This window comes from Prionailurus bengalensis, chromosome D4 (genome assembly GCF_016509475.1).
Source record: "Prionailurus bengalensis isolate Pbe53 chromosome D4, Fcat_Pben_1.1_paternal_pri, whole genome shotgun sequence".
NCBI classification, from domain to species: Eukaryota; Metazoa; Chordata; class Mammalia; order Carnivora; family Felidae; genus Prionailurus; species Prionailurus bengalensis.
The window spans coordinates 31,829,204-31,841,990 of NC_057359.1; the positions used below are offsets into that span (position 1 = coordinate 31,829,204).

Here is a 12,787-nt window from a genome sequence, read left to right on the forward strand (position 1 = left end):
TATGGAAAGAGCCTAAATGTCCATCAACTGATGAATGGATAAATAAATTGTGGTTTATATACACAATGGAGTACTACATGGCAATGAGAAAGAACGAAATATGGCCCTTTGTAGCAACGTGGATGGAACTGGAGAGTGTTATGTTAAGTGAAATAAGTCATACAGAGAAAGACAGATACCATATGTTTTCACTCTTTAGTGGATTTTGAGAAATATAACAGAAGATTCCATGGGGGAGGGAAAGGGGAAAAAAAAAGTTAGAGAGGGTGGGAGCCAAACCATGAGAAACTCTTAAAAAACTGAGAACAATCTGAGGGTTGATGGGGGTGTGAGAGGGAGGGAAGGGTGGGTGATGGGTATTGAGGAGGGCACCTGTTGGAATAAGCACTGGGTGTTATATGGAAACCAATTTGACAATAAATTTCATATTAAAATAAAAAAAAGAATGAATGGGCTAAAGAAGAAATTAAAAAGGAAGCTAAAAGTACATGGAAGCCAATGTAAATAATAACAGCACAGCCCAAAACCTCTGGGAAACAGCAAAGGGAAACCTCTTACTTCATAAGAGGGAAGTATATAGCAATCCTGGCCTTCCTAAACAAGGAAGAAAGGTCTCAGATACACAACCTACTTTACACCTTAAAGAGCTGGGAAAAGTACAGTAAATAAAACCCAAAACCAGCAGAAGACAGGAAATAATAGAGATTAGAGTAGAAATCAATGCTATAGAAATGAAAACAAAAACAAAGCAACAACAAAAAACAGTAGAACAGATTAATGAAACCGGGAGCTGGTTTTTCGAAAGAATTAACAAAATTGATAAACCCCTAGCCAGTTAGGCACAAAATAAAAAGGACCCAAATAAATAAAATCACGAATTAAAGAGGAGAGATCACAACCAACAGTGCAGAAATACAAACAGTATAAGATAATATTATGAGCAATTATATGCCAATAAATTGGGCAATCTGGGAGATATGAACAAATTCCTAGAAACATAGAAAACTATGAAAACTGAAATAAGAAGAAACAGAAAATTTGAACAGGCACAAAACCTGTAAAGAAATAGAATTAGTAATTAAAAAATCTCCCAAATAACAAGAGTCCAGGGCCAGATGGCTTTCCAGGGGCATCCTACGAAACATTTAATGAAGAATTAACGCCTATTCTTTTGAAGCTGTCCCAAAAAATAGAAATGGAAAGAAAATTTCCAAATTCATTCCATGAAGCCAACCGGATCCAACAATACATTAAAAGAATTATTCACCATGATCAAATGAGATTTATACCTAAGATACAGGACTTGATACCTGCAAAACAATCAATGTGATACATCACACCAATAAAAAAAAAAAAAAGGACAAGAACCACATGACCCTCTCAATAGATGCAGAGAAAGCATTTGATGACATAGCTTGACAACAAGCAACCTTTCTTGATAAAAACCCTGAAGAAAGTAGGGATAAAAGGATCATACCTCAAGATCATAAAGGCTGTATATGAAAGACCCATCGCTAATATACATCCTGAATGGGGAAAACTGAGAGCTTTCCCCCTAAGGTCAGGAACATGACAGGATATTCACTCTCACCACTGTTTTTCAACACAGTGTTGGAAGTCTTAGCCTCGGCAATCAGACAACACAAAGGAATAAAAGCATCCAGATTGGCAAAGAGGAAGTCAAACTTTCACTCTTTGCAGATGACATGATATTCTATATGGAAAACCCAAAAGATTCCACCAAAGAACTGCTAGAAATGATCCATGAATTCAGTAAAGTCACAGGATATAAAATAAATACACAGAAATTGGTTGCAATTCTATACACAAATAATGAAGCAACAGAAAGAGAAATCAAGGAATCGATCCCATTTACAATTTACCAAAAACCATAAAATACCTAGGAATAAACCTAGCCAAAGAGGTGAAAAATCTATACACTGAAAATTATAGAAAGCTTATGAAAGAAATTGAAGAGGACACAAAAAAATGGAAAAACATTCCATGCTCCTGGATTGGAAAACAAAAATTGTTAAAATGTTGATACTACCCAAAGCAATCTACATATTCAAAGCAATCCCTATCAAAATAACATCAGAATTCTTCACAGAACTAGAAGAAACAATCATAAAATTTGTATGGAACCTGAAAATACCCCAATAGCCAAAGCAATCCTGAAAAAGAAGACAAACCTGGAGGTATCACAGTCCTGGACTTCAAGATGTATTACAAAGCTGTAATCAAGATTGTATGGTACTGGCCCCAAAACAGACACTTCGATCAATGAAACAGAGTAGAGAACCCAGAAGTGGACGCACAAATTTATGGCCATCTAATATTTGACAAAGCAGGAAAGAATATCCAATGGAATAAAAACAAGACTCTTCAGCAAATGGTTAAGGGAAAACTGGACAGAGACATGCAGAAAATGACCTTTCTTATACCATACACAAAAATAAACTCAAAATGGATGAAAGAAGTAAACGTAAGACAGGAAGCCATAAAAATTCTAGAGGAGAAAGCAGGCAAAACCTCTTTGACCTCCGCTGCAGCAACTTCTTACTCAACACGTCTCCAGAGGCAAGGGAAACAAAAGCAAAAATGAACCATTGGGATCTCATCAAGATAAGAAGCTGCGCAGTGAAGGAAACAATCAGCAAACCTAAAAGCAACTGATAGAATGAGAGAAGATATTTGCAAATGACATATCAGATAAAGAATTATTAGTATCCAAATCTATAAAGAACTTATAAAACTCAACACCCAAAAAACAAATAATCCAGTGAAGAAATGGGCAAAAGACATGAATAGACACTTCTCCAAAGAAGACATCCAGATGGCTAACAGACATATGAAAAAATGATCTACATCACTCATCATCAGGGAAATACAAATTAAAACCACAATGAGATACCCCCTCACACCAGTCATAATGGCTGAAACTAACAACTCAGGCAACAACAGATGTTGGCAAGGTTGTGGGAAAAGAGTATCTCTTTTGCACTGTTGGTGGGAATGCAAACTGGTACAGCCACTCTGGAAAACAGTATGGAGGTTCCTCAAAAAGTTAAAAATAGAAGTACCCTATGACCCAGAAATTGCACTACAGAAGTGATGCAAGTGTGCTGTTTCAAAGGGGCACATGCACCCCAATGTTTTTAGCAGTGCTATGAATACCAAAGTATGGAAACAGCCCAAATACCCATCAACAGATTAATGGATAAAGATGTGGTATATATACACAATATATATGTGGAGTATTACAATCAAAAAGAATGAAATCTTGCCATTTGCAACTATGTGGGTGGAACTAAAGAGTATTATGCTAAGCGAAATTGGCCAGTCAGAGAAAGACAAATATCATGTAACTTCACTCACTCATATGAGGACTTTAAGATAGAAAACAGATGAATGTAAGGGAAGGAAAACAAAAAGAATATAAAAACAAGAAGGGGGGCAAAACAGAAGAGACTTAAATGCAGAGAACAAACCGAGGGTTGCTGGAGGGCCTGTGGGTGGGGTGATGGGCAAATTGGGTAAGGAGCATTAAGGAAGACACTTGTTGGGATGAGCACTGAGCATTATAAATAAGGAATGAATCACTGGAATCTACTCCTGAAAACATTATTGCACTGTATGCTAACTAACTTGAATGTAAATTAAAAACAAACAAACAAATACATAAATAAATAAATAAATAAATAAATACATTTTTTAAAAAAGCTTCTGGGAAGTCTCACCAACCTCTAGCAAGGCCAAGGCCAAGGGGGTGTGCAAGGGTTTTGTATCCCTGCTTATATTCCCTGAAAGCACTCCTACCCTCTAGATGTGTGGGATACTATAGCTTGTCCCTCAGGCTGAAGCTCCAGGCTAAGTAAGCCTTTTTCATAGGAAGATGGGGGTTTTTCTGTCTGTGCAGTGCCCAAGGCTAAAGGCCTGCCAAGAACTGTCTTTCCAATTGTTACAGTCTTGGCCACCAGGGCCAGGCAATTAAAGTGTGTCCCCTGTGTGGATTGCACATGCCCATTGGTTTGGGCAGGCAGCTAGAGAGTATAGGGGGTAGGCCACATTCACCAGCTTCAGAAATGCAGCGGGCAAATGTCTTCACTGCATGCCCCTACATACTTTAGGAATATAGTGCAAGAGTGCCTTGTCTGTGCACACACACCAGCTTTAAGCTGAAAGGTGGAATGTGGTAACTACTTGCTCTTGCTCACTCCAGCCAGGAAGTGGGGAATCACCACAACTGCCTGCGCTCTCTGGCCTAAGCAAGTGCTATAACCATTTTCCTCCTCCCTCCCACACAAGTTGGTGAGAGGGTGCTGTATCTGAGCTCACTGGCCTGTGCTTGCAGGCTATGTGGAGAATGCAACAACTGTATCCACCAGCGTCTCCATTTCCAGGAGGCACCTCAATTATCCCATCCCTCCAGCCAATACTTCCAGATCAGCAAATGGATGTCCTCACATAGAGTCTAGGTGCTTTTCAAACTGCTGTGTTTTGTTTTGGTTTGGTTTTTTTTACTGAGTCTTGGGGCAAGTAAGGCCACATGTGAGTTCTCCAAGAAGAGAACCTGTTTCTTTTTGCATTTTGGGACTTGTAGATTTCCTGGGGCCTTGTATTTCCCATGTAGATCCCACAGGCTGGAGCACCCAATATTGGATTCTAACCCTTCACTCTTCTGATAACTCCACATTAATCTAGTGATATCCCTTCCTGTTCTGTGTTGCCATGCCAGGGGGTGGGGTTTTTGTGAGACTGTGTCTTTGCCTCTCCTACCCATCTTTATGTGGTCTTTTTATCTTTGCTGTATCCTTTTGTTGCTATTCTTTGTTTTGAAGAGCAGTTCATCTACTTTTCATATCTATTTCAGAAGAAAATGATCCATATATAGCTGTAGATTTGGTGTGTTCATGGGAGAAGAAGGTAAGTTCAGGAACTTATCATCACCTAAAACTTCTTCCAAAAATTTCAGTATGAACAGTGCTGGGGGTGAAGTTCAACTTTAAAGAGAGCCAAGTTGTAATGTGTGGGGGCAGAGGATTGTGAGTTGCAGATGGGAGTGGGGATTGCATGTGAGATAATTCTGATGTGAGTTGGAAATAAAAAACCACAAAACGTAAAATCCATAATTGTTTAATTAAATTTTAAGATGGAGATGAGGAGAAGGCAGAAAGTAGGGAATCTTGAATGTTAACAGGATTGTAATTCTATTGGCTCTTTACATGCAATTAAAACCTGCCAAAATCTCACCCACTCAGATCTCCCTCCTTTGGCGATTTGATTCTCTGCCAAACTTTGAGTAATAAATAGAATCTGCAAGCCCTCTGAACACAGAACTGCTGCTTTTCAGAGGAGAAATCAAAACAAGATTACACGGTAAGAATAAGACTAACATTCTGGTAGATTTTTTTCTCAGGTTTGGCAAAATAAGATCTTGGGAACTATTTTTTATTTCTATAAAGTAAAGGATTAGGCTGAATTGTTGCTATTTATTGCTAATACTAGTAAAAGTTGATAATAATGATAGTTGCTACTAACTTATAATTCCACTTTGATTTCCTTTGGGTGATTTGGAAAATCATTAATAAATTGATAAAATTGATTATTAATAGTCTTTATAGTAAGTTTTTCTCCCCCACCACAAAACTTCATAAAACAAGTTGATAACTGTACTTCCAAGACAAACCTACTCCCAATTGTTTACCAGTGGTTTCAAAAAAGGAGGACAAATAGAAGAACCGAGAGGGGTTATCCCTTCAAAATCATCTACTCAAAAATAAACAATTTTTTGAAAAAATAAGTAATTTACATCCTAAATGACTAAATGGGTAAATTCAAAAGCTTATTAGTTTTGCTACTATTCTTCATTTAGACAATTTCATTTAAAGATTTTTTTTCTCTTTATTTGTTACCGTCTGCCTTGTGGCAATTTTTTTCTCCTTGCACTTTTCTCTGCCTTATCTTTCCACACATGAATACATACCTCCAGACTATTTTAATAAAGAAAATGACACAAATCCAAAAGTACTGTTGCTTCACAAAGTTGATTCTAGAAGGTCTTTGGAAATTTGAGAGTTTAGGACTGTGGTTGGATCTTCCTGACTCTCACTCCCTCCTCAGCCCTGTGCTTCTTCAGCTTGAATCATCCCTGTATACTGTGGTCCTATGCTGTTCCCAATATCCCTACCCATTGCTTCTCACATTTGTCTTTAGAATACTTGATGCCCTTCTTTAAATTTTGCCCCAAAAGGGCATGGCTCTGTGTTCAGAAAACTTCAGAGTCCTCTATTTCCCAAAGTTTAGAGTGCTTGAGAAGAATCACATAATGAGTAATATGCTTAAATAGTTAACTCTCTGAACAAGCATAACTCTGCAGCTCAAATTTCACATTTTCTCCATTCTTCTCTGAAAGGATCCTAGATTTCCCATGAAACCTTGGCTGGTAGCTACATAAAGCATTTTCTCAGCAATGACCTAGATATTTTTCGATTTCCCATCACTGTTTAGCTTACAATATATACAGCCAGAATGTACCTCTTTCTTTTTCCCATTTATAGAGAGGGAAGAATTCTTAGGAGAATTTTTACTTAGGGTTTGAAACAGGGCTAAAAGTAAGGCAAGAGACTGAGAAATGGAAACTGCCACTCCTGGTTAGGGTCTGCAGAGGGTTAAAGAAACAGAACTTACAACTAACTTCTGGGAATGTGTGTGAGATTCAGTTGTAAAAGTTTCACTCATGGGGGAATTAAATCATTACAAGCAAATACTGTTGGGTGTGTGTATGTGAAGCACAGAAGGGAGAAAAAATAAACACCAAGGAATATTTATGTGAGTATTTGACAGAACAAGGCCTTTTTTGGAGATACTCATGCAGAATTAAATCTTTACAGGGAAGGGGCGCCTGGGTGGCTCAGTTGGTTAAGTGTCCGACTTCAGCCCAGGTCACGATCTCGTGGTCAGTGAGTTCGAGCCCCGCGTGGGGCTCTGGGCTGATGGCTCAGAGCCTGGAGCCTGCTTCCAATTCTGTCTCCCTCCCTCTCTGCCCCTCCCCCGTTCATCCTCTGTCTCTCTCTGTCTCAAAAATAAATAAACGTTAAAAAAAATTAAAAAAAAATCTTTACAGGGAAGTACTGCAGAAGGGACAGCATTGGGAGGAAGAAAATTCAGGGAATTTTTATGCCAGTAAATCTGATAGCATGAGGTCATTTTTGGAGATGTGAGTGTGACTGTGCCAAAATCTATGTATCTTTCATTCAACAAGTTGAAATTTTGGCAGACATGGTAAGAATCAAGAGCGTCTGTCAGAATCTTTCTTATTTATATCACAGCTTATAGCAGGGACATTTAGAAACAAGACCAAAAATAATCTCCTTGAAGAGCAGAAAGAAATCTTAATTCCTTCAAAAAAAAAAATGATGCTTGGTTCAAGGACTTCAGGAAATCATGGTAAAAACCTCTAATATTTTTTTCAGTTTCCCTCTGGGTTCTCTGGTGTTGACATCTGCATGCAAAAGAAAGCTTGAAGAGGAAACCAGCCTCACAGGGCAGGCAAAGTTCATTATTGTAGGATAGTTATGGGCAAATAAGGAGTTTGGAGCACTTCCTCCCTGTAACAGACTCCTGGCAGATACTCGCATGCTAGCCTTGTTACTATTGGTAGATCATGCTATATCTGTGAACACTTTTGTTTTTGTTTTTGCTTTAAGAGTGCAATATAGCGTAATAGTAAAAATACACATATTTTTTGAGCCAGACAGGCCTTAAATCCATCATCTATCATTGACTACCTGCGTGATTTTGGATCTTAACTTTCGTGACCCTGAATTTTTTTCCTCTGGTGCAAGATATAAAAATAAACAAACCAATAATAATAACAACAAAAAATCCTACCTTAGAGAGGTGTTCTGATACCTATAAAGATAAAGCAAGCCAGAAGTAGTCATTAAAGGTAACTTTATTAATCACTGAACATGTGCTAAATGAGTTATTTTCCCCCCATTATCCCATTTAATCCTCAGCACTTGTGTAAGATAATAACATTCTCCATTTATAAAGTTAAACAAGTAAGATTTGGAAAGATTGTACTAACCCAAGATAACGCAGTCAGCAAATTTCAAACCAGAGGTTAAAATCCAGAGTTAAGTCCCATGAAGGAAAAGGACCAAGAAGGAAGATGGATTCCAAACAACTTCATTTAGTATGACCTTAATCTTTTTGTAAAGCAATTTTCAATTCAGTTTCCATGATTTCCAAATACAGAAACATTAGTGAGATGACATTAAAACTTTCCACCTATTTTTTTAGGTCTACATTCATTGCCATCTGAAGAAGTTTCCCTGCCAGCCACCATTTTCTTACGTAACTTTCTTTTGCCATTCCCATTGGTATTGCCAGAACCCACAAACTTGGCTGATTGCTTTCACTTTTAATTAGCACAACAGTCTACATCTAATTCCTCTTCACTCTGAACACCTCAAAAATTAGATGATTGCCACAATTTTCCCTCACAATACTAGTGCATCTGAGACATTTAGCAATCATGTTTTGCTCATTACTTCTCTTAAATTTCCTAGCAAAGATTCAATGCTTTCTTAAAGAGTTTGACAGAGGTTCGTTGTTTTGCATCTCTGCTGTGTTCAATATCAACCACTCTAACTTCTTAGCCTGTTGCTCTATCAGTGGCAGTAAGAAATGCTATCAAGCAGTTTATATATATTTTTTTTTCTTAAAGAGAGTAAGTGATTTTTAAAAGTTTCAAATGTAATGTAATTTGAAAGAAAGAAAGAAAAAAAGAAAGACAGGAAGGCAGGAAGAAAGGAAGAAGGAAGGAAGGAAAGAAGGAAGGAAGGAAGGAAAGAAGAAGGAAGGAAGGGAAAGAAAGGAAAGAAAGCTACCATACTGTTAATTTTTAAATTTCTCTTAATAATCAAATTTAATATCATCCAATATATGATACAGTTTATTACTAGGTGGCTATTTGGTTGTGAAAAATATCTCTTGGTTTATCCACGGGTGATGATGTTCATGTATGTTCTGATGTTCTGGTATGGCATAAGCAGAAATAAATAAAAGAACCAGCCACATGGAGCATATTCAGCATGCCCGCTGAATATCAGCATTAGAAGGAACTCTCATTCTGATTTTGGACTATACCAGCTAATCTGAGATAATGTGTCAGTGAGGGTGGTGTGGAATATCTAAAGTTTTACATAAGTATTAATAATTTGGCCAGTATTTCTGTAACTATTTGATAGACATATCCCAAACATAGGAGAAAATTCCTATAAAAGTTATGCAAGCAGTAATTTCAGTCTTTGTACAAGGAAAAACTTTCACATATTATGAGAAAATATTTACAATTAACTTACAAATATAGGTATTCTGAAATGATAATTTGAACAGAAAACAGTTTTTAGTGCTTTTCTCTTTTGAGCATCATTATGGACTCATGATTTTTGTTGACATTGTTGTAAATTTTCAAACTTAACTTGTTTTGATTAGCTATAATTTTTTTATTTTGACTCAAATTGCCACTATTTGGCACTTAGAAGCCTTTTTATGCTGGTTCATTTGCTCTTTTATTAATCATCTTAGAACTCTACAAAATGCATCACTGCTTTCAGGCAACAATTTATTCAGGCTCATCTTGCATGTCTTCTACCTGTAACAGAAACCAGCTATTCTCCAAAGAACTTTGATTTCTTTAGTGGAGAACATTATTAGATTACAAAATATGGGCCCTGGGATATATAGTAGATTATTTCATTTTACTACTGACATTAAATTAGTTCAGTTACAGAGATGAGGGAGAAAATCTGTATATATAAAATCACGAGTTCATTTTGGCAATTTCAGTGGAGTTCCAACATCACTTTATTATATACCTACTTGAGTTTTTACCTATTTTACTATGTGATGAGCATGGGATGTTGAATATAAGGGATAAATCACAAAATTCTACACTTGAAAAAAATAATAAAATTCAAATATTTTAATTAAAAATATATTTTTTATTTATACCTTGGCCCAATTGTTTCAGTTTTTTTAACTTTGAAAATGTTAATACCTTATTGACAGTTGTTGTTTTTGCCCCTTTGTTAGCTACATTAGTTACTGGAGGATATGAAAACCTGTTTAAAAGTTCACTTTATAAATAGAATGTTAACTTTGTTTAAAGTGTTTACAAGTCATTTCATTTTGTCACTATTTGTCCAAGCACAATGACCAATATGTATATGTATATGTAATTTTCATAATCAATTTTACACACAAATTTAGGCAAATTTATACATGTAAAAGTTTTTGGTAAACAAATCCAATTGATGTTTTGCAAAAATAATAATATAATAGTATATTGGCAATCTATAGAATTAATTGTAAAAATAGTAATAACAGTACTGCTATTGGCCATCTGAATTTATTTTTTAAAAAGCATCTCAGTTACTTATATGTTTTCAAAATCTTGTCCTGATACAAAATATTTTCAGTTTATCTTTTCTATTTCTGACATACCATGCTTTTTCTCTCATATACAATATGTTATTGTTTATAACATATCGATTTATATATCCATATTATTATGCCATAATTTTTTAAATATAACATTATTTAAATATTAAACTGTTTAGCTGATATGGAAAACAGTATGAAGGTTCCTCATAAAATTAAAAATAGAACTACTATATTATCCTGCAATTCCACTTTTGCGTATATATCCAAAAGAATTGAAAGCAAAATTTTGAAGAGATATTTGTACACCCATGTTCAATGCCATATTATTCAAAATAGCCAACAGGTAAAATCAACCCAGATGTCCATTCACCAATAAATGGATAAAGAAAATGTGGTATATACATACAATAGAATATTATTCAATGTTAAAAGAAAGAATCTTGTCAGATGCTACAACATGGATGAACCTTAAGGACATCATTCTAAGTGAAATAAGCCAGACACAAATACTGTATACTATATCAGTCCACTTATGTGAGGAATCTACAGTAGCCAAACATACAGAAACAGAGAGTAGGACAGTTTTGACAGGGGCCTGGGGAAGAAGGAAATGGGGAATTGTTGTGCAATGAATATGGTTTCAGTTTTGCAAGATGAAAAACTTCTAGATACCTGCTGCAGAACAGACCTAGTAACACTACTGAAATGCACACTGAAAAATGGTTAGATGATAAGTTTTATGTTGTATATATTTTTACTACATTAAAAACTAAAGGAAAAAAAGAACTTTGAGCATGGCAGGGTGAGGGCAGGGGAAATGCTTAAACAATCCAGCTGTATTTAAAGATATGATTAAGACAATGTCCAGAATACATTAGTTGTTTGCCATTTCATTTTAGGATTTAGAAAAAGCCGATGTAGATTACATTTAGGCAAAAAAACAAAACAAAACAAAAACAAGCCAAAGAGAATTTGTATCACTTGATATGCTTTAGCTGCAAAAATATAATAATGAATTAGATATGGCTTAAAATATAAGGACACTTGGTGCTTACTTAACAAGAAGTTCTGAAGTGGGCAATACCAGAGTTGGTGCAAAGAATCAAGGACGTCACCAAGACCCAGGCCCTTCTCATCCTTCTACTCTGCCATCCTCAGACTGTCCATGGTCTCTTCCTTTATGAGATATTGTTGGCCCAGCTCTGAGAATTACATCTTCACAGAGGCAAAGTCAAAAAGTCAAAAAGTTCTTACTCCTAAGGAGAAAAATTGTCCCACAAGTCCCAGATACGCCACCCCTTTGTCTCATTGGCAAGATCTGGGTTACATGCCTAGTCCTAGACGCTGTTGGCAGATAGACAGGATTGCCATGAATGGTTTATGTCTCTGCATATCTAAATTTTGTCTTTGGTGAAAGAAAAGAGATTTGTCAGCTAAGGAACAACATTCATCCTAGGTAACAAATAACTTCCCAGGTTGTTGACATCCTCTGATTTCTGCCGAACTCAAACCATTTTTTGTTTTTAAGAACTTCTGCAAAGGTCAGTCAAACTCTTTTCAAAGTTACCCTGAGGATTCTGCCTTACTCCGAAAAACACCTGAAAAATCTCTTTTAATCTGATTAATTTTCAATTTTTTCAGGTCAGAAAACTAAGTCTTTTTTTTTCAATATATGAAGTTTATTGTCAAATTGGTTTCCATACAACACCCAGTGCTCATCCCAAAAGGTGCCCTCCCCAATGCCCATCACCCACCCTCCCCTCCCTCCCACCCCCCATCAACCCTCAGTTTGTTCTCAGTTTTTAAGAGTCTCTTATGCTTTGGCTCTCTTCCACTCTAATCTCCTTTTTTTTTTTCTTCCCCTCCCCCATGGGTTTCTGTTAAGTTTCTCAGGATCCACCTAAGAGTGAAAACATGTGGTATCTGTCTTTCTCTGTATGAAAACTAAGTCTTTAATCAGGCATATCAGAACCACTTATTTTGTACAAAGGGAAGAAGAGAATGTGTTCATTTCCTGTCTGACCATTTTCCAGTCAGCTGAATGCATTCTTAAACACAGACACTGACACTGCTTTAATTCTTTTTAACCACAATATAGAGGGCTTATTTAATTCTGTCAGTGTGTCTTTGACTACCACATTTAAGAATATGGAATGTGTACATTTTAGAATTCACTGATAGTCTTCTCTTTCCTTTAACTTAAAAAAAATTCATTAACATATAACATACACACACAAACACTGCACAAATCTGACTGTATAGCTTAATGGTTTGTTACAAGGTAAACCAACCTCAGTAATTATTTAAAGAAATAGGAGTAGAGAACTCAGAG

At 36.2% G+C, this 12,787-nt stretch overlaps 1 protein-coding gene across 7 annotated transcripts in view; it reads left to right on the forward strand.

Annotated features, from left to right (window-relative positions):
• Nucleotides 1-5,124: 5,124 nt before the first annotated feature.
• IL33 (interleukin 33) overlaps nucleotides 5,125-12,787 on the forward strand; it is a 39,006-nt gene continuing 31,343 nt past the window's right edge. For 3 of the 7 annotated variants that reach the window (XM_043565663.1, XM_043565670.1, XM_043565664.1), the window contains exon 1: nucleotides 5,304-5,379. The gene's annotated coding sequence lies outside the window, so the exon portion shown is untranslated. Of the gene's footprint in view, nucleotides 5,380-12,787 lie in introns of all 7 variants that reach the window. The other 4 variants (XM_043565666.1, XM_043565671.1, XM_043565667.1 and 1 more) reach the window with 4 other exon arrangements.